Genomic DNA, 27790 nt, shown 5'->3' on the forward strand with positions numbered 1-27790 from the left:
AAAAGAATAATGGAAAACATCTCTATTCTAAACTAGGTAAGTTGGGACTCTGCCTTTAAAACACTGTTTAATATTAAATTTAACTGCTGTGCAGAACTGGTACAAGGTTTATGAACCACTTTGTGTCTGGGGTCTCTACTCCTGGCTATCAATCACTGCATATTTGAAAGCAATCCTTCATATTGTATACCCTGAAGGAAGAAACCAGCAACAAAGACCTAAGCAGATTTCTGACATGATAAACCACAACTTTTCTGAGAGTCTATTGTGCCAGCTAGCTCTCAGGGAATTGTTTTTACATACCTAACCTGATAATGAGAACATTTATATACTAACAAAACTCAACCCATGCATTGAAACTTCAAGGAACTGGTTCTCTCTTTAGAAACAAATGCACTGCATTTATATGGATAAAAATAATTTGCCTTCATTCAGGATTTAACCACTGGATGTGGCCTTTTTTTGCTGTTTAAGAATAAGTATATATGTTCACAATACTTCAAAGGATAGTTGTAGTACTGTTTTTTTCTCATTATTAGTTTTAAAAATCACACCATGTGGCACACACATCGGAGCAAGCATCTGTAGCTGATTTAGTTTTATGTGGTACAGCTCCCCACAGCTACACATTCAGGCTTTGAGGTTGAGATCCATCCCAAAACTCAGCATGCACTACCTGGCCGTCAACACAATCCCTTCTTACAAGACAACGTCATCCTCCAGTTAAAAAGAAGGAAGCAGGATATTCTGCTAGCTATCATTTTGAAATGATAGCTACAGATATCATTGATATGATATGATATATATGATACAGATTTTCCTGCAGCTCCTCCCTCATCAGAAATTAGTTTAAAAAAAAAAAAAAAAAAAAAAAGTTGTGTTATTCTAACATTTACAGCATGACATTATCCATGTTTGGATTGTTTTATTATTTTTGTTGTATTATGCACCACGATATTTCTAGATTGTCAGAAATACAGATAAATTAAAAAAAAATAAAAAAGCTAAGGTCTAACTATTTCTTTCTATCACCATCTTTTCCTTTTATTATTATTAAGAAGAATTTTCTCATTTGAAAAACTTTTTTCTCTGCCTATAATTGGAGATGAATTGTGAAAACCTTTGTGAAAAAGAATTACATTTTTCTGCAGTGTTTTACTTCAGGCATTAATATCCCTCATACAACAGGTGCAAACAAATCCTGTGGACTCACAAATTAGAAACCTCTAATTTCTACTAACAGAACTTTTTATTTGTTCTCAGTCATTCAAGACAGGTGTCAGAATTCCCAATACTTAGTTCATTTAACAGAAGTAGGAAAGTTCTGTTTTAAAAAGGAAATTCTGAAAACATTGCAATCCTTTACCATGAAATTTCCAGGAAAATCTTTTTAATCAGTGTCTTGACATTAACCTTTTTTCAATTGTATTTATTAGAAGTATAAGTTTGAAACAAGTTCTCCCTCTCTTAATAATTATCTGGTCATCGATAGGTAAAATCAGCTAGTATCTTGTATTTAGCATTGTCTTCTAATATATTGCTCTATAAATATTCAAGAAAATTTGTTTCAGAGTCGTCAATGCATTGGAAAGAGATAATGTTGGTTTTTACTGTGTGACATTCTCACACATTTTCTATTTACTGATGGTACATGGATTTTTTGACATCTCCTTCACATCACCAAACATTGTAGCACACTTGTATAAACACAAGGCTTAATTTTTGCTAAAACCTACAAAATTCTATTTTTTTTTAAGCAATGCAACGTATTTTTCAGATGCTTCTTCTCTTCTGTCTCATTTCCCACAGAAATCAGGCTTCTGGATCTTTGTGTATTCCTCTATTTCTCTATTTTCAAATATAACTTCAAAAAATGTTAGTTGATTTCAACCCAATTTAACATAGGACTAGAGTTCTCAAACAGAAATTAGGTTTCCAGAGATTTTTTTTTGAGAAAAAAAAAAACAGAAGAGCGACAACAATAAAAAGCCCACCCTCAGTAACAGCTCTTATCTTCTTAGATAATAGCATCAATTGATCAAAAGGTACAGATCTATATGAAGCACAGTACCACAGAATCATAATTGTTAGGGTTGGAAGGGACCTTAAACATCATCTAGTTCCAACTCCCCTGCCATGGGCAGGGACATATTCTACTAGATCAGGTTGCTCAGAGCCCCATCCAGCCTGGCCTTAAAAACTTCCAGGGATGGGGCTTCCACCACCTCTCTGTGCAACCCGTTCCAGTGTCTCACCACCCCCATGGTGAAGAACTTCTTCCTAATGTCCAGTCTGAATCGTCCCATCTCTAGTTTTAATCCATTCCCTCTAGTCCTACCATTACTTGACATCTTAAAAAGTCCCTCCCCAGCTTTCTTGTAGGCCCCCCTAAGATACTGGTAGGCCACTATAAGGTCTCCTCGGAGCCTTCTTTTCTCCAGGCTGAACAACCCCAACTCTCTCAGTCTGTCCTTATAGGAGAGGTGCTCCAGCCCTCTGATCATCCTCGTGGCCCTTCTCTGGACACGTTCCAGCACGTCCATATCTTTCTTGTAGTAGGGGCTCCAGAATTTGACACAGTACTCCAGGTGGGGTCTCACAAGAGTGGAGTAGAAAGGGAGAATCACCTCCCTCGACCTGCTGGCCACGCTTCTCCTGATGCAGCCCATGATACAATTGGCTTTCTGGGCTGCTAGTGCACACTGATGGCTCATGTTGAGCCTCTCGCCCACCAGCACCCCCAAGTCCTTTTTTTCAGGGCTGCTGTCAAGCCAATCACTGCCCAGCCTATATCGGTGCTTGGGATTGTCCCGACCCAGATGGAGGACCTTGCACTTGGTCTTCTTGAACTTCATGAGGTTGGCATGGGCCCACCTCTCCAGCCTGTCAAGTTCCCTTTGGATGACATCCCTTCCCTCCAGCATGTCAGCCACCCCACACAGCTTGGTGTCGTCGGCAAACTTGCTGAGGGTGCACTCAATGCCACTGTCCATGTCGCTGATGAAGATGTTAAACAAGACCGGTCACAGTACTGATCCTTGAGGGACTCCACCCATCACTGGCCTCCACTTGGACATGGACCCATTGACAGTCGCTCTTTGGGTGTGGCCGTCAAGCCAGTTCTTTATCCACTGAATTGTCAGTCCATCAAAGCCATATTTTATCAGCTTGGAGACCAGGATGTCATGCGGAACAGTGTGAAAGGCTTTGCTCAGGTCCAGGTAAATGATCTCAGTTGCCCTCCCCTTGTCTATTGATCATTGTGGTTGATGAAACCCTGCACAATCAATGAGTACATTGATTAAAATATTGCTAAATACAGTTACAATGTATTGGAAGTCACTGAAATCATGAAAACCTCTTTGTTTGCTCAGAGCTACACATTGGTCATAGCCATGACCTACTTGTTCAACCATCATATGTCTAGGGTAATGGTTTTAAACTGAAAGAGGGGAGACTTAGATTAAATACTGGGAAGAAATTTTTTGCTGTGAGGGTGGTGAGGCACTGGAACAGGTTGCCCAGAAAAGCTGAGGATGCCCCATCCCTGGAAGTGTTCAAGGCCAGGCTGGATGGGGCTTTGAGTAACCTGGTCTAGTGGGAGGTGTCCCTGCCCATGGCAAGGTGGGTGGAACTAAGTGATCTTTAAGTCCCTTCTAACTCTAACCATTCTATGCTTCTATGATTATAACTTGACTGTGACATGGTGGGTTGCACTACCCAGAGTTTGACTATTTGTATGAATATCACTGACCATCTCTGGAGACATGCCAGGAGTCTAACAATTCCCTCATGAACATATTCCTGGTTATAGTTCACTCACATTCACTGTGGACCCTGCCTATACATGTTCACCATTTTCTCTATATAAATCAGAGTGCATGCGACTGGATCACCCAGGAGTCTTTCTGTTCACGTGTAGTGTCACTTCGTCCACTGTTACAAGTAGAGATTTTCTCATCTGCCTTTTGTTGTTCTGGCAATGGCAAGGTTTCACTATAAATAATGGTGATCAGCCACATGCTGTACTTGCAGCAATGAAGATCTAAATGAGCCCTGTAATTTCGTAGAATCACGGAGTCTTCTAGGTTGGAAGATCATTGAGCCCAACCATTAACCTAACACTGCCAAAACCACCACTAAACCATGTCACTAAGCACCACATGTACCCATCTTTTAAATACCTCCAGTGACGGTGGTTCAACTACTTCGCTGGGAAGCCTTTTCCAATGTTTGTCAACCCTTTCTGACATCTTTTCTTCCCATCTATTTCCCCAGGAGGTCTTAGGTGGTACTTCCATTTCCTGCACAAATTTTAAATGAGAAAAGACATCACTAAACCCATTTTCACACAACTGCACAAAATTTGATGGTTTATCTTAACTGTTTTAATCTTTACCAGATCAATCCCTTCCTTTTATGTATCAGTTATGGTAACTTCAATTGTTTTATATTCCAGCTCATCAAGAAACACTTTTGTCCTGCCTCCCATAGAAGGAGAAAACAGCTTGCAGTCAGGATCCACAAACATTTTGTCATACTCTCAGTCATCACACACCACAGCAACTTGTAATGGCTGGTCAAATACACAGCTGAGTCAACAGCTAAGACTGGTTCATATCTCCATCACCCAATGGATACCAAATTGTTTCTCATTCTGCCTTTATCGTTTTGTAGACAGCAAGTGGCTTGGGCAGAGCTGTATACTTGTAGAGCTGGCAGCAGTGAGCATTTGCTACATTCTTGATACTATGGGAACTCTGCTTGGTTCTTACTGATCCACAGAAGAAAGTTTTCCTTCCACAATTCCACATTTGGCAAAACCTAGTTCCACCTGATTTTAATCTGCCTTGGGAAATGACAGCAAATTACAAACACCGTAGTATCAAAGAACCCACAAATCAGTTCATTCATTTCCCCAGCTGACAGTGAACAGCTGGAAATGAAGATCTACAAAGTATATGCAATCACAGCGCAATGACAGCATTTTTTTATGTATGTAAACAAGATGATTGATTATATATGGACAAATAAGCTTCACTGTAAACAAACTAATCACAGGCTTTAACCGTGTTGTGATCTTCAAAGGTACTTAATAGGAACAACCTATGAATCAAAACACAAAGTGTTGTCTCCTTATCCGAATTTTTTTTTTTTTTTAATCTCCATTGCAGTCATCAGAGATCTGCGTGGATATATATCACTTTACACAACTTGAGTCCCTGATTCTGTCCCTGCATTTTGGGACTGTCTCCTTTAAAGGAGACATTTTTTTTCCTGAGCTACAGAAAAGCAATCAAGGTAGGCAATGCATGGGAAAAGGGTGACACTTTGTGGCAATAGGAGAGAACTAAGGTCCCTTCATCCTTTTATATTTAATTCTTTTTGTATCTATCTTCCTGATATCATAAAAAAAAGTGACAAAGGTAGGGTGGACCTTGACCATGATTATACATATTTATTATTAAAACCAAAACCAAACTTCCAGACCAACAACATGAGACTGATTTTGAGGACGTGCTTGTGAAATCACAGCTAAGCAACTAATTTTAAAGGTTAGTGTTTTGTGTAAAGTCCATCAAATTCTATTCAGGCATATTAGCAAAAGTTAATTTAGGAAATAAGACTTTGTGGAAGATTTTCATCCCAGAAAAACCAAGTTTCTAAAAACCTAAAGTTTCTAGAGAATGTTATTTCCTAAACAATTTCTTGTGTGCTCAGCCACTCCCACCAGATCTTTCATTTCATGAAACTAAAATTAATGGAAGGCTCAGTCTTTCTGCAGAAAACTTTGTCTATAGCCCATAATTGCCAAAACTCACCAATGCCCAAACCCAGATTTTCCTATGGAAAAAGAGAGATAGAAAGTCTGACATTCATTTAGAAAACAATGTACAATACAATGCAAATACTGAAGGTTAAAGAAAATTATCAGTCCTGCACTGAACAAATCAAATTTTAGAAGCCACATCATGATTGCATCTGGATTGTCTATTATTCTACATTTGTAGGAGTGATAAAATGCCAACAGTGTGGAAAGGAAGAGATGAGCCTTTCAACTACTTGCACTCTTACTGCACACATCTGCTTTTCATCAGTCAATGCGCTAAAGGCTGTCTCCATGCACAGGTTGTCTGTAGATATTTTCACTTTGGTAGTAAACAAATCTACTGCTGAGTCCTACCCCACCTCATTTGCTGATCTTCATCATCCTGGAATGATACAAGACATACACAAGAGATAATAGCTGATGTGAAAAACATTTCAGTGAAAAAGCAGACTCCCAGTTCCGTGGGCCACTGGTAGGACCACTTGACTTGCTTATGGTGCAGCTTTAGTTCACACCATAACTGTGTTACATGGAAATATCACCAAGTGATAACAGCTGCCTCTTCCTACATTAATAAAAAAAAAGAAATAAAAAAAAGAAAAAAAGTCGGTGTCAGTGGCACTGATAAAGAGAGCACACTCATGCTAAATTGATTTTTATGGGTCTGTTCCTTCCAGGAATAATACTTCACACTTCTTTGCTTCACAATACCCGTGAAATTAGTGGCATAGTAAGTCCATTCTGCAGGGAGAAAAACTTGGATGCAGAGTGGTTTAAAATGCATTTTACAATTAACATTGTGGAAAGAAGCAGTGGCTGGGAGTCCTACTTCAAGAGCTCTCTTTCAGCAGATTGTTAACTTTTGACTAGAAATAAAAGAGCATTTGCATAGCTATCAAGAACCAGACTGGGTTATTCTAGCAGACAATCAGACACCAGGCAAGTGAGTAATGCAGAGCACTAGATCAGGGGCGAAGCAGCCACCCCGTTCGATGTGTACACCCATGGAAGTGTTGGTAATGCTAAAAAAAATTCAAAGGGAGATTAAGTGCCATTCAATCCAGCAAATTTCAGGCACTGACTTTAGCCTGCTGAACCTACCAACTGTCTGATTTCCCAGTGCTCTCTCTATCTAGTCAGAGGAGGAGAATAGGTCCCAGGAGGGAGTCATTCAGAGATCCCGGGATTATCTCTGATTTTAACTCAATGACTGTCTGTGTTGAAGTACAGGAACATTTGATCTTGGTATCTAACTGCATGAATGGCTTCAGGCTCTGAGTCTTGGTTTCCCAGAGGGATTTAAAAGACCATTTATTTCACCTCCTTGCCCTGAGGCATGATTAGTTACACACCTACTTCATTCCTGACAGAGGCTTTTCCAATCCTGTTTAAGGACCTCCAGAGATGGAGACCTCACAGTTTCCAGGCAATCAATCCCAGTGCTATATTGGGAAGATTTTGCTATGATGCGATTCAGATCAAAACTTCACACACCTGTATTTAGGTGTCCGTAGTGCAGGCATGTCTTCCTATGAGCAAGATGTCTAAGCTCCCACCACAGTCAGTGGGGAATCAGTCGATTTCCATTTCAGTAACTGAAGAAGTTGTTCAGTCTTTCTTCAAGTACTTTGCTTTCTAGGCTCCTGTTTATTCTTGCCACAGTTCTCTTGGTTAATCTTTAATTACTGCACACTAGTAGGTCCAAAACCTGAAGTTCCATCATTTCTTACACATTGCTAGATCCAAAAGAGGATAGAATTAATTCACATCTTTAAAGGCTTTTGGGGTTTCTAAATGCAAAACAAAATAAAGTTTTCTATTTTCACCCTAAAATCTTTTAGGCTCATGTTTGACCCACATTGTTGCCTAACTCCCAGATACCCTTTCTATAGATCTGCCAGTAATATCCCATCTTATAATTTTGCAGTTGACTACTTTTCTCCAAACATAACGTCTCACAGTTGTGTCTGCTCGCTGATTCTCACTCCTTTTTCTTGTTTTTCTTTCTGCAGGATTGTTTTACCAATTTTCAAGATTACTTTCAGTTCTATTCATGTCAACTAGTGTATCTGTTTTCTCTCTCAGGTTCATACGATCAGCAAACTGAAAAAATAAACTCTTTTTTTTTCAGTGCTTACACAGCTAATTAATGCATTGATCAGAAACAAGGTAGATTTCTCTAAAACTCCACAAATATATTTTTCTCTTTTGAAGTTGATATCTATTTTATGCAAATGGTTATCAAATTCATGTGGTAGTGATTCCATGTTTTCACGTTTACATTCCTTGTTAGAATCTTCTGAGACCATGAACCAAAACCTTTCTAAACTTAAGGTTTCTTTTTCCCTATTTACTTTCATCATCTTTATCCAGAAGGTCTATAACTCTTGTCTCAGAAGAAAATTACAGTGGCTTGATGTAATGACATAATATGGTCTTGTTGATTGCTACTGGTTTAGTTCTTCAGTTCTTAAGGTAATAAAATAAATAATTACTAAAAATGTGAGATTATTTTAACTGGAAACTTAGCAGGTCTTCGTAATTGCTTCTCAATTTCTACTTTCCTTATTCAAAGCAGAAATCTCAGAAATCTTATCCTTTTATCGCTAGTATTTGTATTTCCAGACATCTGCTAGTCATTGACCTTTTAAAGGGAAACTTAAGAACGACATTAACTCGAGTATCAGATCAAGATTTTCTACAATCTTTCTCTTATTACTCAAAGAATGATTTCTTGTTACCTTTGATGTCTTTTACACATTGCACTCCCTATTGCTCTTTGGTCTTTCTAACTTTGTTTCTACATGTTCATGTTACTTTATTTCATTTTATATTTATGTTCATTTTTTTTAATCTCAGTTTCTATGTCTTGTTTCTTTTTGTATCTGAGTTCAAGCTTTAACCATCTTGTGTTTCATTAAAATGCTGTTCTTTATGTACAATGGAATTGTTTGCTTATATACCTGTTTATAGCCTCCTTCAGTCCTCTGCCCTTCAATTCACCTTTTCTGGAGTTCTATCCAGCAGTTGTCTAGCACTACAATCTTGGTGTACAATGCTGTGCCTCTTACTCTTTTCCTTTTTCTTTTTTCTTTTTTTTTTTTTTTTATTTCTGCATGATCCTCAGTTATTTTCTGTTAATAGCGCAGTCGTATGTAATTTCCTCAAAGCTCTGCTACAGCAATTATATTGTAGTCCTGATTATGTTTTAAAGCTTTCAAATATTTTGTTTATCTTCTTACTTTTCCTGTCAGTATAAAAATATCTAGGATGTTCAGCACACTAATTATTTTCTTCTTTTCCCTGATATCATAACCCTCATGTGGACAAGTCTATCCTCATTTTCCATGAGATAATCTGCTCTCTAAACAAAGTGCTCATTGAAAGTGACCATATAGAGGTAGAGGATGCAAATCTCCATCTGATAACACCATGTGCGCACCCTTGTACAATATGTCATTGTACGACTCCTGTCCTTTGGTGAGGGAGACACACAACGTCCCAGCTTTTTCACCCAGGATCCAGCAGTAGTTCTGTTCCATGCAGCACTATTTCCCCGAAGTCACTCATGTTCATGATTTTGATAACTCCAAGAGTACATTAAGCCTAAACAACCTTCTGGTAGTATCTCATATTCAATATCTTGGGATATCAACTCTTGGAAGAAATGGGTCTTTCTGAAATCTAAAATGTTTGAGCTGCACCTTTGTGTTTCTTCTTGAAGACAGTTGCTTGGGATCTCACACTTCTGAAAGAATGAGGCTTTTTCTGTTGTGTCATAGGGACACAATTTCCGTCATCTGTCAGAATCAGGATACCCATTCTTCATCTCAAGGTTGCTGGTGATGATAAAGTGCATCCTACATACAAAGGAAATTGGCATTCAGCTTCTTTTGAAGGGATTGACCAGGTTTATATAATTAGATCTTCAGCTTTTTGTATTGTTTCATTAACTCAGTTCCCAGAATTAAGGAATTGTTACAGAGTGACTGACTAAAAGCAACATGTCGCAAATATTTCAAGCCATCATTCCCCTTTTGGACAGAAGTTATAGACTGCATGATTAGTAGCACTTGAAAGAAAAAAAGTGAATACAACAACACAATGTGATTTCTAAATTACATGAGTGGCATCTTTTTCAAATAATGGTATTCACAAAATACACAGTTATGTAAAAAACAAGAAAAAAAAAAAAAGAATTGAAGATATGGTGTGGCTGTCCAAATAAGTCCCGATTTGGATGGTTCTGATTTGTACAATCTATCCTGAAGTGTCAGGATATTACCTGCTTTACTGACAAAATAAAAGGTATTATTTCACTAAAAAAAAAAAGGTATTATTTCACTAAAAAAAAGGCAGTTAAATATTTCTAGATTTTCCTCTGCTTTGTTTCTGCACAAGTGCATACCTGATGTTAATGAAGCAAGAATTCCTGTGTCACATTATGACTCTAAATTGTCACACTGGAAATTATTCCCACTGTGTAAATACAGGTGCTTAATTTATGTGGCTATGTTCACAAATTCTATCTTTAAGCAGTCTTCTAAGTTAAACACTTTAATTTGGACAAAGTTTAGATTGGAGGTATTTACCACACTAAAAAGCCCAGTATACTAACACTGTGAGGGTGACCACCACTGTAAAGAAATAAGTAGCAGATGCTTAGCTGCAATGTTGAGCAACATAAATTACATTTATAATAGTAGATTTGCCTGCTTTTTGCCAAAATTTCATTAAATATCTGCTGGTAGGATTTGACTCTTGCTAGCCTTAGGCTATGTTTCCATGGCAGCCTCATTGCTGGTCATTGCATTTCCCCTGCCAGCTGCACATTTCCACCTTCTTCTTTATGAGACTTTCTGTAAAGATCTTATGGTTTTATAATCCAGAAGAAAACAATAAATAAAAATAATACCTTCCCATAAGATTAATGTGCTGATTTATTGCTCAGAGAAGGGTTCAACTAGAATAAGAAATGAGAGGGAAATGAATGGGACAATAAGCCTGGAGCACGTTCCATCAGAAGAGGAAAAGGACTATGGCAGCCAGGAGCTAGATCTGCCACAGAAATACAGACTCAGAAAACTCAAAGGGTTCCGTTCAGTCGCTGACATTTAGACATCTTGTGCCGTTTAAGATGCTAGCACATCCTGCCTAACCTCCAGCTGTTACTCCAGGAGATTATCCAACCCCCACAGGTCCTACTGTTGACCCACTGTGAGTGTCCCAGATACCCCAGGGTACCTCAGGTAGCACTAGATGCCCATATATCAGCAACTGAATCGGACCCAAAGTGTGAAGAGTGCCCTTTTCACTTCCTAAATTACTTTTATCTTCTGCAAGTGTCTTCCAGGCAGTAGTGCTGCCAGCTGAGCATGTGCTTAGGCAGAGACCCTCAGCTGATGACCAAGCTACTGCTGATACGCCCAGCTTCCAAAATCCTTCCCTCCACAACAAGATCCTTGCATTATGATAGAAGTGCATGATCCAACTGGCAAGACATTTAATTTAAAAGAGTTTACAACACTGACAGCAGAATGCTACATTCTCAACTGCATATACCCAGCACTGCTCACCTGGTGTGGAGATCTTCATGCAACCAGTACCAAACAGTAATCTTCCGCTGATATTTTTCGAAAGAAAAACATCTCATTTCCCTCCTGTCAGTTATCTTACAATGACCACTGTGACCACACTCGGGACATCTTACTTTATATTATAGGTGGATGTAGCACAATGTAATTGGTAGACTAAGCAGCAGCATTTAAAGACCCACGTTCATGTTGTCAGTGTGCTTAAAGGAGTTGAAAGAGTGTCTCAGAAAAAAAACCAAACCAAACAAAACAAGAAAAAAAGGGAAAAGGCTTAAATACAGAGCAGTGACATATCCTGGCTCTAGGAAATTTAGATCAGCTTGTATATTATTGGAAAGAAATAATGTGGATTTTGATGGATTTAGTCACTGCACCCAAATCGTTATTACATGTACATAACGTTTCATCACTCTAGTTCTCTACATTTTGGAGCAGCTTGCACTGTGATCATGTTGTATTTTGGCTCCTTGTGCATAGTCTATGTTAATCTATCTAACTTCTTAAAGATATCTCTCCCTTTAACACACACACACACACACACACACACACACACACACACACACACACACAAACATTTTAAGAGCAAAATATATGGAACGTTTTCCCCAAGGTATTTCCTTCCTCTACATGTCTGATATTTTGTAATTCTGTAGCCTGTTACTTTATTTCAACCATCAAGCTAAATATAGTCTGATTGTATATTACTGCAAGAGTCCTTCACATGCTGCCTGCCCTATAATGACTTCTTGTGGCACTTTTAATCCTCCGTCTGCTTAACTTGTGAGACCTGAGCTTTGATAGGAGGTTGCTCCCTAGACAGCAGACCTCTGAGGAGTGTTCAAGTGTCAGAAGAAACCTTTGCTGCTGGTCATGAGCAACCTCGTACTTTTCTCCATCCTTCCAAAAGAGGCCGATTCTGTGTGGCACCAAAACCCTTCCTTCTCCTGAGTTGCGCAGTTGGATATACAAACTTCTCAGTGTCGGATCACATCATTCAGACCTGTAAAATTTCATGCACTAAGCACCAAGTACCTACCGTTGATTTCCTCTCCACAAGCCCTTACTGCTCTACCTGTAGATCATACATTAACAGAGTGTAGTGTCTTTCCTGTCCCATATGCCCATATCTTTGCAGCTGAGTCACAAAACCACAAAAAGACATCGGCCCTAAAACGCAGCTGGGGAGAAAATGTGTCATCTCATGAGGCCCCAAACTCAAATGAGGGTTGTGATCTTACTCTGAGACGTGGGAGACTCTTACTCTCCCATGGATGCTTTCCAGACATAAGATTTGAGAGGCCAGACACATGATAGACCACGGCCATGTTTCATGAATTAGCTATGGAGTAAGTATTTGAGAAGTTTATATCAGTTCTTTCGTTGTGTCCATGCAACTTCTTTCTACTTAATTTTGAATGTGGCATCATTGAATGTGATTTGGACACAGGCCTTACATGACCCAAAGCAGAGACCACAGTTTGTATCAAGTATCACCCAGCAACACAGCAGAGGAATAGGTCAGTGACGAAGCTATGCTTTGTGTGCTGTAACAAGAGTAGGTAACTCAGGTTTGACTCATTTATATAAACTAAATAAGGCCAGGGCAAATTCCCTGGTCTGTATTTGAGCGCTGAAACGAGCAGTTTTCCAATCAATGACTGCGCACAATACTGGGATGCTACAGGCGAGGAATTATCATTAGGGCATGAATGACAGCCCTCCATCTTTGGAAAAAGACATTTTAGCCAAGACCATTTGGTGGGATGGACAGAAGCCATGCCTGTCATTTTCCTACAGAACAAAGAACAGGTCCTAGCCCCTTTTCTCCATGACCAAAGCAAAGGGAGAAATTAATTGTATGTTTCCTGACAATAGAGTGGAAAATAGTAGAGTAGGGACTCAACTAATGTTGTGCTATGCAGGGTGTGAGTGCAGAAGAGAAAGAGTAGCTTTAAAAGTTGAAATAATAGAAGAAAATGAAGTTGACATTTTCAATATAGCCTGAAGAGAATAGCTGTGGAAAAAGACAGATCACTGAGAGACAGAGCCTTATGTTTTCCTGGTTACTAAAATTTATATCTGATCTGGATAAAAAGTGGTGAGCAGTAGGAGGAAGAAACATCTTACTGGCTGTAAATATTAAATTGATATCCAGGTGCCAAATAAGAACTAAAATGAAAAACCTGCTAGGACCAATCAGAGCAGAAGATCTAGAGACATCAGGGGAAACAACAACAACACAAAATAATCAGAATTGCTGCTCTGTTAAAATTCAGCTGATACATTAGATAAAACAGATACAAGGGAAGATACACTTTACCTAAAAACAGACTCTCTGTTTTGATGTCCACAAAGCAAAAAAATAATAGGGTTTACTGTGACAGATAGAAGGGCTTTAGATCTTTTTTTTTTTTTTTTTTTATCTAGAAGCAATAGTAAAAGCAACACTATCAGAAGAGAAAAGACTTTGAAATCTGTAAGGGACAATGTTTGTGGTGGTGGTGACATGTGTCCAACAGCATTGCAGTTGATCCAGGAAGACAACAGGATTCACATGGTGAGGTGTAAGAGAAAATACCTTCTTGCAGATATTTCCTGTGTCTCAGTTAAGTAGAAGGTAAGGTGCGTTGCTCGAGGAAGTATTTTTGTGGGGTTTGGAGAAAAAAGAAAAAAGCTGTTGTTCTATGCAATCCTGGTGTATAACCACAACAAAAAAAAACGGAAAAAAAAAGAAAAAGTTGTGGAGATATCAGTCTCAGGACCAATGGTGGAGGTGAAGTCAATAGGTACTGATTTTACACTAGTAACACTGAGATAGCTCTTCCTATGTGAGAACTGTCAGATGGCTGTTGATACACACATCTGGTGGGATATGTTTTGTAACTAGACAGTTATAAACTAATAACTTTACAACTTATTTATCAGGCTCCAGGTGATTCTGAGGTGGGATTTTCTCACATTTCTTGGGATATTATGTACAAGTGAGAGGGAGATTTATGGACAGCAATAAAATTGTCAAGTACCTGTGACAATCAATATTCACATATTTTATACAGAAAAAGCGAGAGATACTCTTGAGAAACATTTTCGTATGTATAAAATGCTGAAGTATTTTGGCTACAGTGAATCAAAGTTTTCTGAAGTGGAGCTGTTCATTTAAACAAACCTTGATCAGCCCTATTCATTATCATCTAGTACACGGTTCAGAAGCAACCAGGCCATCTTTAAATTCAGGTAAGCACAGCGTTCTTAGCCTTTGCAGTTTCAACTTAACATGACATTATTTAATACAGCACTGCTGTTTCCTGCCAGCAGTGTTTCTCCTGAGAAAGAGGCTGCATTTTGGTAGTAATTATAAAATAATTTTGTCTGTGGTTTAAGTTGTTCAGTTTGATGCATATAGCATTTCAAGAAGAGAACCATTTGTTACAGGAGGCTTAAGGACTTGTTTACATGCCTGCTTTACAGATACCAGCTTTCTGTACGGTGGGTACACAACTAAGTCTGGCCTTTTGTCAGGGCTTTCGTACATCGGTATCTTGCCATTTTTTTTTGGTGGAAGCTATTAAAATCCCGCCCAAGTGATCCTGCCAACCACCCTGTTGTGAAGGTCCTCTAGTGTTTAATTTTCTGTCTGCCATGTTGAAGCACCATTCAGTCATGAGTCCTGTATCTGCTTTTGCTGGTTTGGACAGGTTTGGACAGCTTTCTTTCCTACTCATGACCCTACCTTAGCTGTCTGCATGACAAATAGTGTGTTCCTTATGTGGTGTAAAACTGGCTTTAAACACATACAATCCTAAGCCAAGATGTTTCAAGGACACTTGTCCTCAAGAGTTAAGGCATGTGCCAGTCAGCTTGCTTCTCTTCTCATTCCTATTAGAATGTGCAGTACAGCGTGTATTTAATTAGCTAGATGATACCATAGGAGAGTGTTAGAGAATGTCTGGACCCTCACAAAATTGCTCCAAATGACCCTCCCCTAACCACTCTTTGTTTGTCCACGCTTATTCCAAACCTACCAGATGGAGAACCAGCAAAGAAGTAATCATTATCATCACTGATGCCACACAGCACATAAAACAGCCTCAACACAAATCTTTTGCTTCTTGATAATGAAGGTGCAGAGTAAGCTATGGAAAAAAAAAAAGAAAAAAAAGCAATTAGCAGAAAATCAAGTACTGTACGGTTGGGCAGGAGACAGCTGAAATGCAATGTCAACAATCCAGAGTCATCAGAAAGCATTGCAATAATCAGACCAAAAATGTGGCCAGTATTATCTATATCTGTAATATCTCTACAGACAGGACCCTCAATGCAGAGGTTCCTTCTTAGAAATTAGAGAAAAACAAGATCACAATACGGTTTATGCCCAGCAGAAAAATAGTTGCAGAAAGCCTACATTTTGAAAAGTGTGTGATATTTTTTAGAAAATATCAACAGGAACTCTTTAGTTTTCATTCAGACAAGGCATTTTTATAGAAAATTTTTTGTTTAGTGAGTATGTTTAATGTAAATGTCCTCATAAAAATGTCTAAGATATGATAATGGGTTTATCTTCATTTGAAACCCACCCTGGTACCTAAATAACCTTAGAAAAAAAATTCATCCCAATGTGACTCACCTAAGATTATATGGAAAACAAAGAGCAACAGAGGTTAGAAATAAAAAAGTGTTTCCCTGATCCCTTGGCTAGCAGTTTAGCTACTGGTCTCACCTTTCCTCTTTAGAAATGTGATTTAGAAACGTCCTGGTTTGGGATAGAGCAGAACCAACTTTCTGTTCAGTGAGAGAGGCTCTTGCTTATCCTTGTTGCTGTGGCAGCCAGCATCAGCTGACTGGGTTGTTTACCCTGTGGAAGAGTTCCACCTGTGGACAGGTCAGGTGACCCAAGCTGACCAACAGGGTATTCCATCCCATCTGCCATGCTCAGTATAAAAGCTGAGGGATCAAAGGGGTCATGTTGGTTCTTTATCTTTAGCTCTTCTGTGTGGGCTCTTCATCTTCAGCTCTTCAGCTCTTCATCTTCAGCTCTTCATCTTCAGCTCTTCATCTTCAGCTCTTCATCTTCAGCTCTTCATCTTCAGCTCTTCATCTTCAGCTCTTCATCTTCAGCTCTTCATCTTCAGCTCTTCTCCAATGGCGCGCTCTCTCTCTCCAATGGCTGACATCTGAAGAGGAGCTCATCTGCCTTTTGATCCTGGTCAGTGTGTTCCAGTTCCCATTTGTCACTGAGTCCAGTCTGGAACTTTCACAGTGCCTGCCAGTGACATCTTCCAAGGAACTTGATCTGGTTTTGTATATATTTATTTCTTTTTAGCTATTTCATTATCTCCTTCTTTATTTTTTTTATTAATTTTTCATTGAAGTAGTTTAGGTTTTTTCTAAACTCATAACTCTCTTTATCTCTCTTCTTTTTCTCCTTGGAGTGAGAGGTGAGAGAGAGAGCATCTTTTGTCTTGTCGATGGCCAACCTGGCCCAAACTGCAACAAGAAGAGGAAGAATATTTAACTTGCTTGCTCTAGGAATCTGATTTACCAATGTTATGGCCATTCCATATGAATTTGCTGATCAATGCACCGCACACATACACACACACAGACACAGCCTTCCAAATTATACACAAATAGAATATGATTTGAAAACTTGTAAAAAATATTATCCTGTAAATAAGTCACTCACTGACATGAGGAAATTAACCTCTAGGAAATTCACACTTGTGAAGAAAACTTCTGTGACAGGTGAAAGAACAGAGAAGTAGCTGTCTCTAGTCCAAAGCTCCTAATAATTGTCTCTCTGTTTCTCGCCCCGAGTTCCCAAGTTGGCTTTTAAGATCTAAGGCAGAGCACCAATAGTGCAGTGGTAAACTAAGCCATCCAGTCACTTGCACCCAGTTAGACCTGATTTATTCCTTCATAAAAGGTGAACTACAAAATTCTCAGTTTTGGAGGCTGATGGGTATTGGCTCTGGTGCAGTAGTTGACCCATTTATATTAAGTGTGTCTCACAAAAATATCACGGTTAGTCCTATCAGAGTTGACTTAAAGAGATAGAAGTCATTCAGGCTCTCTCTGATGGTATTCTTTTACATTGTTTGGTACTTATTTGCAGAGAGAAATAATTTTTAATAAATGTAATGTGCCTTAAATATGCCTTGTGCATTGTGCCTTTTTTCTACTTTCTTCTCATCTGATTTAAAAAGATGTTTTTACATTACCAATTCTTACTTTTCATTTCCTAGACTGGACTCTAGATGCCACCAGATATGTGCTTTGTCTTTCAGCTTGCATCAGTATCTTCATGACATCTATTCAATTACACTCCTTAAGCTGTTTACTAGCAACAAGGCTGTTTCCACGCCACCTTACACTTGGCATCTGCTAAAGAATCCTGTCCTCAGAAGGATACATGGAAAAAGAAAAAAAGTTTTAGACTGGATATAAGGAAATCATAAGGACCATCAAATGTCAGAAAATGTTACCCAGACGAGTTGTGCTGTTGCCTACCCTTGGAGATTTTCAAGACAAGAGTGGATGAAGTTCTGAAAACCTGCTCTGTCCTCATAGATGACCATGCTTTGAGCAGGAGGTGGACTAGATGTTTTCCTGAGGTCTGTTCCAAGATGAATTTTCCTGCACTCATACAAATGAGGGTCAGAGTTCTTTTTATTGCCTCTGCCTGTGTTCCATGAGGATAAAGCATTCCCTTCATCTAAACTTATTGATCATTTTGAGGAAAGCTCAGTGGGAAATCTCTACATTTCTTCTGTTGGAGGCTGATGCACACAATAATTTGCTAGTACCTGTGTAGAAGTGTATATTCTTATTGCCCATATTGGAAAAATCTAGGATGAAGCAAGACATCAAGACAGACAGTGATGAAAGAGATGAAGTGTTATTGAAATGCTGACTGGAACAAAGAGGTCTATGATGAATTTTTATCTCTACCATAATCCTCAAGCGTGATGCCCGTACAGAAGCTTTCAACTGTCTCTACATTTCATATAACCACCTGTAAAGCAGAAACAAATCATCCTTTCGTTGTTTTACACACTGAGGCTCTTCACATGGCCTGTCTCTCCCCACTTGTTTGTACAATACGTAGCACATTAAAGTCTGCCCCAGTCCTGTCTGAGCACTCCAGATACTGCTGTAATACCCAAAGCCAGGAACCAGGGGTAGAAAGAGGTGTTTGGCTTATGTTAATAAAAAAACCCCAAAGTGTTAATGTGACCCATCACAAGTCTTATCTTGTTGTATCACCACATTTCTAATGGAGGAGAGTTAAGAAAATCAAAAGAGCAGTTCCATTTTTCTAGCTGTTAATTGTGTTTAGATGCTACAGTTTTGAGTACTACAGAAAAAAGAAGGGTAAATAGGGTAGAGGACAAGATGGCTTACATCAGCCTATTTGTATTACCTATGAATAACTAGAATGATTACTGTTTTCAAAATATTCTTTAAAATTCACCAGAACCTTTGTTTTTCTATTTGATCAAGTACATATCCTGACATTAACATAAATGCGTATTAATCCCAGATTAGATAACACTATGACTTAGTGGTGACATACTAGAATTGTACCAAAAAAAACCCTGTGAGTATTTCTGTATTTTCTATTACTATCTTTCTGTAGTTTTTCACAGTGAATAGAAGAACAGCACTGATCTTCCCTATTGAGGCTTGGAAATAGAAATGGGTCATAGAGCTTTGTGACCTGGAGGTGACATTAATTATCATTAGAATTAGAGAAGTGCACTGACAGGAAAAGGGATGCTGTAATGTAATTCCAGAACCAGCACCTTTCTTAGATCTTTTTAGACACCTTCAACAATTTCTCTCACTGCATCCTTTTAGCACTTCACTTTGTATCATCCATCAGAACATAGATGACACTTCTCCCTTGCTTCCCTCTGGATGACCCCACTTTTTCTCTACGGACTAAGACTCCTGGGAATTTATACTGTTTTTTTCACTGTGAAAGAATAATCTTTAGCAGGCATTTGGGCATAAGTGGTGACCCCTCACTTATCTTTAATGGTCACACTGCAGAACATTACTCTTCCTTTTCTGAAGTCCACAGTGGAGAAGGTCATTCTGCGCCCATTTGTATCCTCCTTAAAAGAAGTTTTCTTCCCACCTTTCCTAATCATTGTGGTGTTATCTGAGAATGTCTTATACTGTATAATAGTACTATATAACAGTGACACAGTAAGCTGTCAAACTTTTTTTGGGTGAGGTCCTTCAACAACAGACCTCCCAAATGGTTAGTGGTGCTCCAGTAGGTGTTATTTTGTATCATTAACCTCAGGAAGTTCAATAAGGCCAAGTGCAAGGTCCTGCACTGGGTTGAAGCAGTACCTAATACCAATGCAGAATGGGGAGTGAATGGTTTCATGGAAAGAAGCCCTGTGGTGAAGGACGTGGGGATAGCAGTGGATGAAAAACTGGGCATAAGCCAGCAATGTCAGCTTGCAACTGAGAAAGCCAATTGTACCTTGGGCTGAATAAAAAGCAGTGTGGCCAGCATGTCAAGGGACATGATTCTGCCTCTCGACACCACTCTGTTGAGACTCCACCTGGAGTACTGTGTCCAGCCCTGGGGTCCCCAGCACAGGAAAGACATGGACCTGTTGTAGCGAGTGCAGAGGAGGGTCACAAAAGCAATCAGAGAGCTGGAGCAGCTCTCCTATGAAGACAGGCTGAGAGAGTTGGGGTTGTTCAGCCTGGAGAAGAGAAGGCTCCAGGGAGACCTTATTGTGGCCTTTCAATATATAAAAAGGGTTTAATAGAAAGAAAGAGAGACTTTTTACCAAGGCCTGTAATGACAGAACAAGGGGCAATGGCTTTAAACTGATAGAGGGTAGGTTTAGATTGGACATAAGGAAGAAATTTTTTACTGGGACAGGTTCCCTGGAGAAGTTGTGGGTGCCCTACCTCTGGAAGGGTTCAAGGTCAGGTTGGATGGGTCTTTGAGCAACCCAATCTGGTAGATGTCCCTGCCCATGGCAGGTGAGTTGGAACAGATGATCTTTAAAGGTTGCTTCCCACCCAAACTATTCTACGATTCTATGATTTTCTGTATTTGCAACTTCAACCACAAAATACTTCACTGTTCATTAAGTTATGTTGATTCTTTGCCCATAACCATACTAAAATGACATTAAGCAGGTTACTAAGACATTTATTTCTTGTTTGTGGGTTTCCTGCAGTGTTTAATGAACCACATTAAACCTTCCAGGAATTCAGCTTATTAGACAGATGAGCATGAGTTGAAAAGGTAAAATCCACATCTAATTGGGGATCTGCATATCAGCACTGTTTATTTCGAACCCTCTAGCACAAAGTTTTCAGTCTGTGCATAGATTATTAGAATACTGTTTACTGCTGCATCAGGTAGGCAAATACAAAATGTTTCACATACAAAACAGTCTGTAGCTTTTTCTCTACCTTTGTGTTCCTCAGAGTAACAAGTACTGATGATCTATCACCTGTATGGAAACAGAACTCCTCAGAGTCCAGTTTAATGAGTTGCATATGCAATGCTCTACTAAAATCAAATACATTATTTTGCACTCAGAAGTAATCTAATATCTTGCTTCTATGACCTATATTCCATGTGTGTTGTTTAGTGCATCCTGCAGCAGAGCCAAAGCCTGTGGTTAGTACTCAATTAATATGCTCCTGTTATATCCTCATTTGCACTTCAGTTAAAATCTCCAGATGCTGGAGATAAGTAGATCCATGAAACCAATTGCAGTGCATATTCCAACCAGCAAAATAGTGGCATACTTCTCTATATAGGATAATATCCAGTTAAAAGCTCTCATCCCTCAGCACTTGAAAAGTAAGTTACACTGTGGAGTTGTGAATAATGACAGATGGGAAGAGGGAGAGAGAAGAGGAGGGAGGGAGAAAAGAAGTGAGGAGGGTAGGACTTGTCAAAAGTCTGTGGCCTTTCTTTTGGTTAACACGTTTTTGTAGGAACAAAATAGCATCCTAAACCTCTAAGTTCCAATTAAATATTTTCCATTAAGTTTGCAGTTATAACAGAACTAACCTTTGAGTTATGCAAGAGAACACTGTTTTGTGGTTTTTTTGCCTTTTTTTAATGTTTATTAAAAAAAAAATAAATTACAGAGCTTCAATATATTTTCCAGTGAGAGAGGGTTTAATAAGTCCAGGACATTTGGTGATGATTTCTGTTGTTATTACTGGAAAAGTATCCAGCAGCTTCAGAGATGGGCCAAGGCTTCATTGTTTTACATATTGCACAAGCACAACCAAGAAGGCATCATTTCCTGATTTTACAGAGTAAAACATAAAAGGTACAGATAAGGGTATAGATATACAGTTTGTCACACAAAAATATGGCAATGATTACAACATACTGTCATGGTTTGGGCTGGACTGGCCAGTGAAATGAACCTCAAACCAGGACACATACTAATTGTCCATTTCCTCTCTGAACTTCATGACAAAATAGTCATTAAAAATAAATAAATCTCATATTAGACACTTAGCCATTTCCCAGACTTCAAGTTTAATTTAAATCTAAGACACTGTAGAAATAACTTAGCAGAACTCGAGGAATTAGGCTCCCTCTGCATTATAATTTTGATTAGGATCAGTAGTATGATTTTGAAAAGAATCCCCAATTACTATTCAGTTCACACTAGTTGGATTCTTTTTGGAGAAAATAAAGCTAGAAGCTGTGCTCCAGGTTTTAACATAATGCACACTTACACCTAATGGATTCATAAGAGAAAAGTTTTCATTGTTTAATTGGAAGCTTCTGCAAATGTTCCTCATATGGAGGAATGTGCTGTCTTCAGAAGAATCGCAGAATCATTCAGGTTAGAAAGGACCTTTAGAGGTCTCTAGTCCTATCTCCTGCTCAAAACAGAGTAATTCAACACTGAATTCAGACCGTGTTGTTCAGGGCTTTAACCGTGGCTCCATTTTCTTGATAATCTCCATGTATGTATTCAAAGACTGCAACTAAGTTCCCCTGAAGCTGTTATTCTCCAGACTAAAAAAGACCATCCCTGTCAACCTATGCCCACAGGGCAACTGATCCAGTCCCCACGCACCCCGGTGGCCCTCTGATGAACTTGCTCCTGCTTCCCTATTCTGAATGGACCCTGCCTCACAAACTTCATTGCCAAATTGGGACCAACAAGTTCTTTCAATGCACCCAGCACAAGTTATTTTCTATCCCACAGCTTCTTTTTCCTCTTTTCACTTTCCCTGTTCAGATATTTAGTATGTAATATTATTTCCAGCTCAGCCCTCAGAAGGAGACAGAGAAGACTCCAGTTGGTTGCTTAAGTGCAGTCATAGTGCCATTTTGAATGCCATAGGGTATCTTTGCTTCATCTCCAGCTGCTCTTCCAGAAGGGCGCTGGTGACCTGTAGGTCCTACGTCATATCACTCAGACAACATGGATGCCACAGATACCCTGCAGTGTCTCAGGCAGAACTAGAAGCCTTTATTTAGACAACTAAATTGGGGCCCCAGAGATCCAATCAGTCTTTAAGCTTTCTGTTCTTTGTCCTGTGAGACCACTGAACTGATGGATGCTGCTGAAATAAACTGAACTAAATCTCCCTTGAGGTGGGATTAAGTAAAACGGGCTTCTTCCTGGTGAGTTATGGACTTGTTTTCTCATAGCTTGCCAGGCCACCTCCAAGAAGGTATGATCCTTTTGTATAAAGCTTTTGCAGTTAGAAACTCCTCATATTGACTCATTCAATTTTTTTTTTTTTAAAGTCAGCGCTCTCCATTTCTTTATCACCAACTCTTTCAAGGAACAGAAGGATGATTTTTCAAATTAAAGGACATTCTCTGAGTCTCTCTGTCTGGATATTAGGTTTTAGGTGTTCATAAGGCAAGAATTAGTAGGAAAGATGCTGGGCCTCGAAGCTCTGAGGTGGAATAATGTTCCTAGTGCCTTTAAACTACGATAGAAGAAATGGATCTGCCTGTTTGATGCAGAGAAGAAAAACAAACCAGAAAGCCGGCATGATAATTTGTTGTGCAAAAGGGGGAAAGTAGTCTTCAGAGGCAGTCCTTTGTGAAGGTATATAGAGCCAATTCGACATCTGTCCACCCCTGCAAACCACCACAACACCAAGACTGACTGATTGCACTCTACAGATCACTGCAAGATACAGCAGATCATTTTGAATAAGTAACGGAGACAGAAAAGAACTAAGCAGCATTTTGACTGAGAGTTTCAAGGGCAGCTGAAGGAGTGGGACGTGTGATATGAAAGATTCTTTCCATATATATTAAAAGTGAAATGAGGTGTCAGAGAAATATCAGGATTTCTGGTAGCTTCTCCAAATCAAACTATAGCTTTGATCTGTGCAAGGCTGATCCCTCTCTAACGCTTTTAACAGTCTTTCTCTATTAAGATATTTCAGCAAGCTAGCTATCAGACATTTCTTCCCAGAAAAGTTTTTTTTGTATTCAATCCATGATGTCAGGTGACTGAGCAGAATGCTTAAGGGAATTGATTACTACTTGTTAACTCCATGGATTGTTTTCCCTCTGTCATTCATTCTTGCAATACACAGACAGACAGAAACTCTATTTATTTTTTAATCCATATAGGTATTCTAGCAATGTCTCATACACTCTTATTGTCTCTACAAGTTACACTTACTAGGCAGATCAGGTGTCATACAGACAGACGACTACATATTTAATATCCTCTGTTTTTCTTTGATAGCTATGCATAATTTGCAATGGAAAAATATACAGACTTAAAGGAAATTAAAAATGGGGAAAAAGAAATAATTTCTAGGTTTAGTCACACAGCAACTTTAAAAATTTACTTTCTAGTGTAGATTTACATTAAAAGAAGTCATAGCCCCTTTGGGGCTCCAGTAATTTCCAAATAACACTGGCTAAACTCTAGTTCAAGGCTCCTTTTCAAGCTTATCCTCTTTCAGACCTCTTTTCTCTGTTGAACACTATTTTCTATCCCTAAGGCTGAATTATGCTTTGGGTTGGGTCCAGGGAGCCAAAGCTCCTCCAGAAGGTTATCAATAATTGACCTGTGGCTCCTCCTCCTTTGTCTGATAACACAAACCCACTAGCAATGACTGCAGCAAGGTACAGCCTAGAAATCAAGCCTTCCAGCAGGTGATGGGAAAAGTCAGCTCAGGGCTACAGGAACCATAATGCATAAATTTCTGTGTGACAATGACATGACACCCTACTTTGCATTGGGATAAAAAATGAATAGTGCTAAAGCCTCCTAGCACAGGTAACCTGTAGTAGAATAAGGACATATATATAGATGTGTATGTTTATGTGTATATATGTCTGTGTGTATACACATATGTATAAGTTATTTATACAATTTTTATATACATAATTTATATTTATATAATAATAATAAAGAGAAATCCTCCTCACTTTCTTCTCTATAAGCCAATTTGGCTCAGAGGGGAATCACTGATGAGAACGTGTCTTGAAATCAGACATTCAAAATACGTTTGTTCTCTTGGGATGGGAGTTGACACTTCCGTGGTTAGGATACTTTGGGAAAGCTCTAACCTCCACAGTAAGACAGGAGCTCTGGGTGTCTGGGACTGCTCATTAAAACAAAATAGCTTTTTAAAAACCTGTTTTTCAAAATAAATTTCCCTTTAACTCCCTGATGCCAGCAGATTTCTCCCTTGCGATAAGTCCGCTAGCAGCTCAAAAAGAATAAATAAATAAGCATGAAAATGCCTGTCTGCTAAGGAGAGCCCCAGAAGCAGGGCTTGAGCACCTCCGCTGCTTGATTTCTGTGGGCAGATACCAGCTCCTGCACAATGCTAACCTGAATGTCTGGCTTCAATACCTGAACTTTCAGAATCTTCATAATCAGCGCTTGAGCCCTGAAGGGGCTGTGAGGACTTAAAATCAAGGATTTGGGAGAGCTGCAATTGTGTAGTGTGTGGAGTAGCCTCCTGTTTATCTTGCCTCATCAATGCGTGCTGGAGCATTAAGCTGCTGCTGCTCCCACCGGATTGGCGGCACACCCATGTGACACTTCTTCAGAGTCCACTTGTGTTAATCAAGATAAATATTCTTTTGCAAGATGCAGCTGGTGCTCAAGGAGGCCTGGAAGAGACATTATCTGATTTAAGGAGGCTGATTTCTGATGGTTTTGTTTCACATTACCGGGGACTGGGGGTGCAGCTTTTGGTTCTGTGTCAGTATCTATAATTATGGCAGCGATCTGATGCTCCTTCTCTCAGCAAACTTATTTTCTAACCTGTGTGCTTGTGTAGTGGTGCTCACAACTGCAGCTTTGTGGGTTAAACTCATTGTGCGCTCTGAGCTTTTTGCACCGAAGAGCAAGTTGTGCCCAGGGAAAGCCTCATTGAATGCAACTGCTCCTTTCTTTAAAAAAACTATCACTTATGCATGACCTGATCCTTATTTGAGTTAAAAAGATACATCAGGGAAAGTGTCCTGTTAGTGCTGTGCTCTTACTTCTTGAGTCGCAATATTTCAGCTCATGGCAAATAACTTAAAGCAGTTTAAGATTTTCCCAGCCAGTGCCTGCCTGTCTCGTGACTTCTGGCCCCCAAATCTTCTTTTCCTAAGCTTCCTGAACCAACATGAATATGGTTCGTATTCTTTTGGAAAGAGGAATCTGTTTCAGACTTCTTTCTTCTTATCCCTGTTTCTTCTTATAATCAGTACTAAGCCTTTACATTGCAACTATCACTGCGCTTTCTTTTGTGAATCACCTTTCAACTAAATGTGTTGAAAATCTAGATCATAAAAATTACCATCTGAAATTCCTAAATAATGGGGAGAAATAAATTGATGAGAATAGCAGGAGAAGCAAGAAAATCTTTTTTTTTTTCTTCTCTAATCTAATCGAGAATAGAAAACACAAGAAGTAAGGAGAAAAAAAATATTCCCAAATATTGTGAAACATTTTCTGTTATTTTTTGAAATATGAGTAACTTCCCATTGTTCTTCTCCCTTCCCTGACAAACAAAAAAATCCAACAAACATTAAAAAAAATAAAATCAGTACTTCAGCTAAGCAGCAGCTGAAGAAGAGGTGATTGAAAAAATCCTTTCCTCCAGTGCTAAAGTCTGTGTAAGCCGTGGCTATATCAAAGGTTAAGTAACTGTCTTCCTATATGTGAAGTCAGCTGTGCAATGGTCCATAGGATGAGTAAGAGCCCACCCGATCCTTTTCATGATTGTAATTGAGAAGTTGTTTCCCCATTTGATTGTTTTATTTTAAATTATGTGAAGTTGCCGCTTATTCTTTACTAGTACATGAGCAAGGGAAATTCAACAGATGGAGTCACACCAAGCAGGACCATCTTAGTTGAAACTACTTTAGCATTTGGCAGACACAGATACATTTTGGGGCACTGATGTTTTAGTCGTTGTTGTTATCGTTTTCTTAAAGTTTCTTTGTAGATTGAATTACTGTCTTAATATTCACACAGCTTCCATAGTAATCTACCAGTGCTGATGAAGAGCAATTTTTCTTGCTCAGAGCCTATATATAGTCCATTCTAAAAATAGAAAGAGAGATCTAGGTGATCAAGTGAGAGTTATTTTATGGGAGAAAATTTGCTTCACCGTATTTCGGAATGTTTAATTTTGCATGCTCTAGCTCTTGATGCAAGAGTTAGTCAGATGATGTCTTGGCCATTCCTGTGTCCTTGCACTGGGTCTGCCTGGCATAGCAGCTGCTGCAGAGCTTTGTTTTACACTTGCGACCAAAACAATGCTGAAAACACACCCATGTTTCAGCTATTGCTGAACACTGCACAGCATTAAGGCCTTTTCTTTTTCTCACTTCGTCCCCCAGTGAACTGACTGTGCACAAGAGCTTGAGGGGGGACACAACCAGGCAGATGACCTGAACTAGTTAAAGAGAAATTCCCTGCCATCTGACATCATGCTCAGCAGTAAAAAGAGAGAGAAGGGGGTTTAGGGAGGTTAGCTGTCTTTTTGCTCAGGAACTGACTGGGATTTGGCTTACCTGTGGAAGGCTGTGAGTAACTGTCTTTGAATCTTACATCCTTTGTGAATCCACACTTGGCTTGATGCCATGAATGGGACACGGTCCAAACCCTGTTTTTTGTCTTCATTTGAGGTCTATTTGATTTGTCAGTGCTCAGTTTGCTTTTGAGATAGATTTTTACTGGTACAGTTATTAATGTCATTGAGGACAGTTCCCCATGCACACCATTCCACAGAGCAAGAGAGAAACATGAGGAAAAGTGAATGTCTTGGAGCTTGGGACCTAGCGTATCAGGAGCAGTGGAAGGCAAAGGATAAGAATTAAAAAAAATAAGATCTTCTTATATACTAAAAGAAAGGAAAG

The sequence above is a fragment of the Larus michahellis genome, chromosome 2, assembly GCF_964199755.1.
Source record: "Larus michahellis chromosome 2, bLarMic1.1, whole genome shotgun sequence".
Taxonomy (NCBI): Eukaryota; Metazoa; Chordata; class Aves; order Charadriiformes; family Laridae; genus Larus; species Larus michahellis.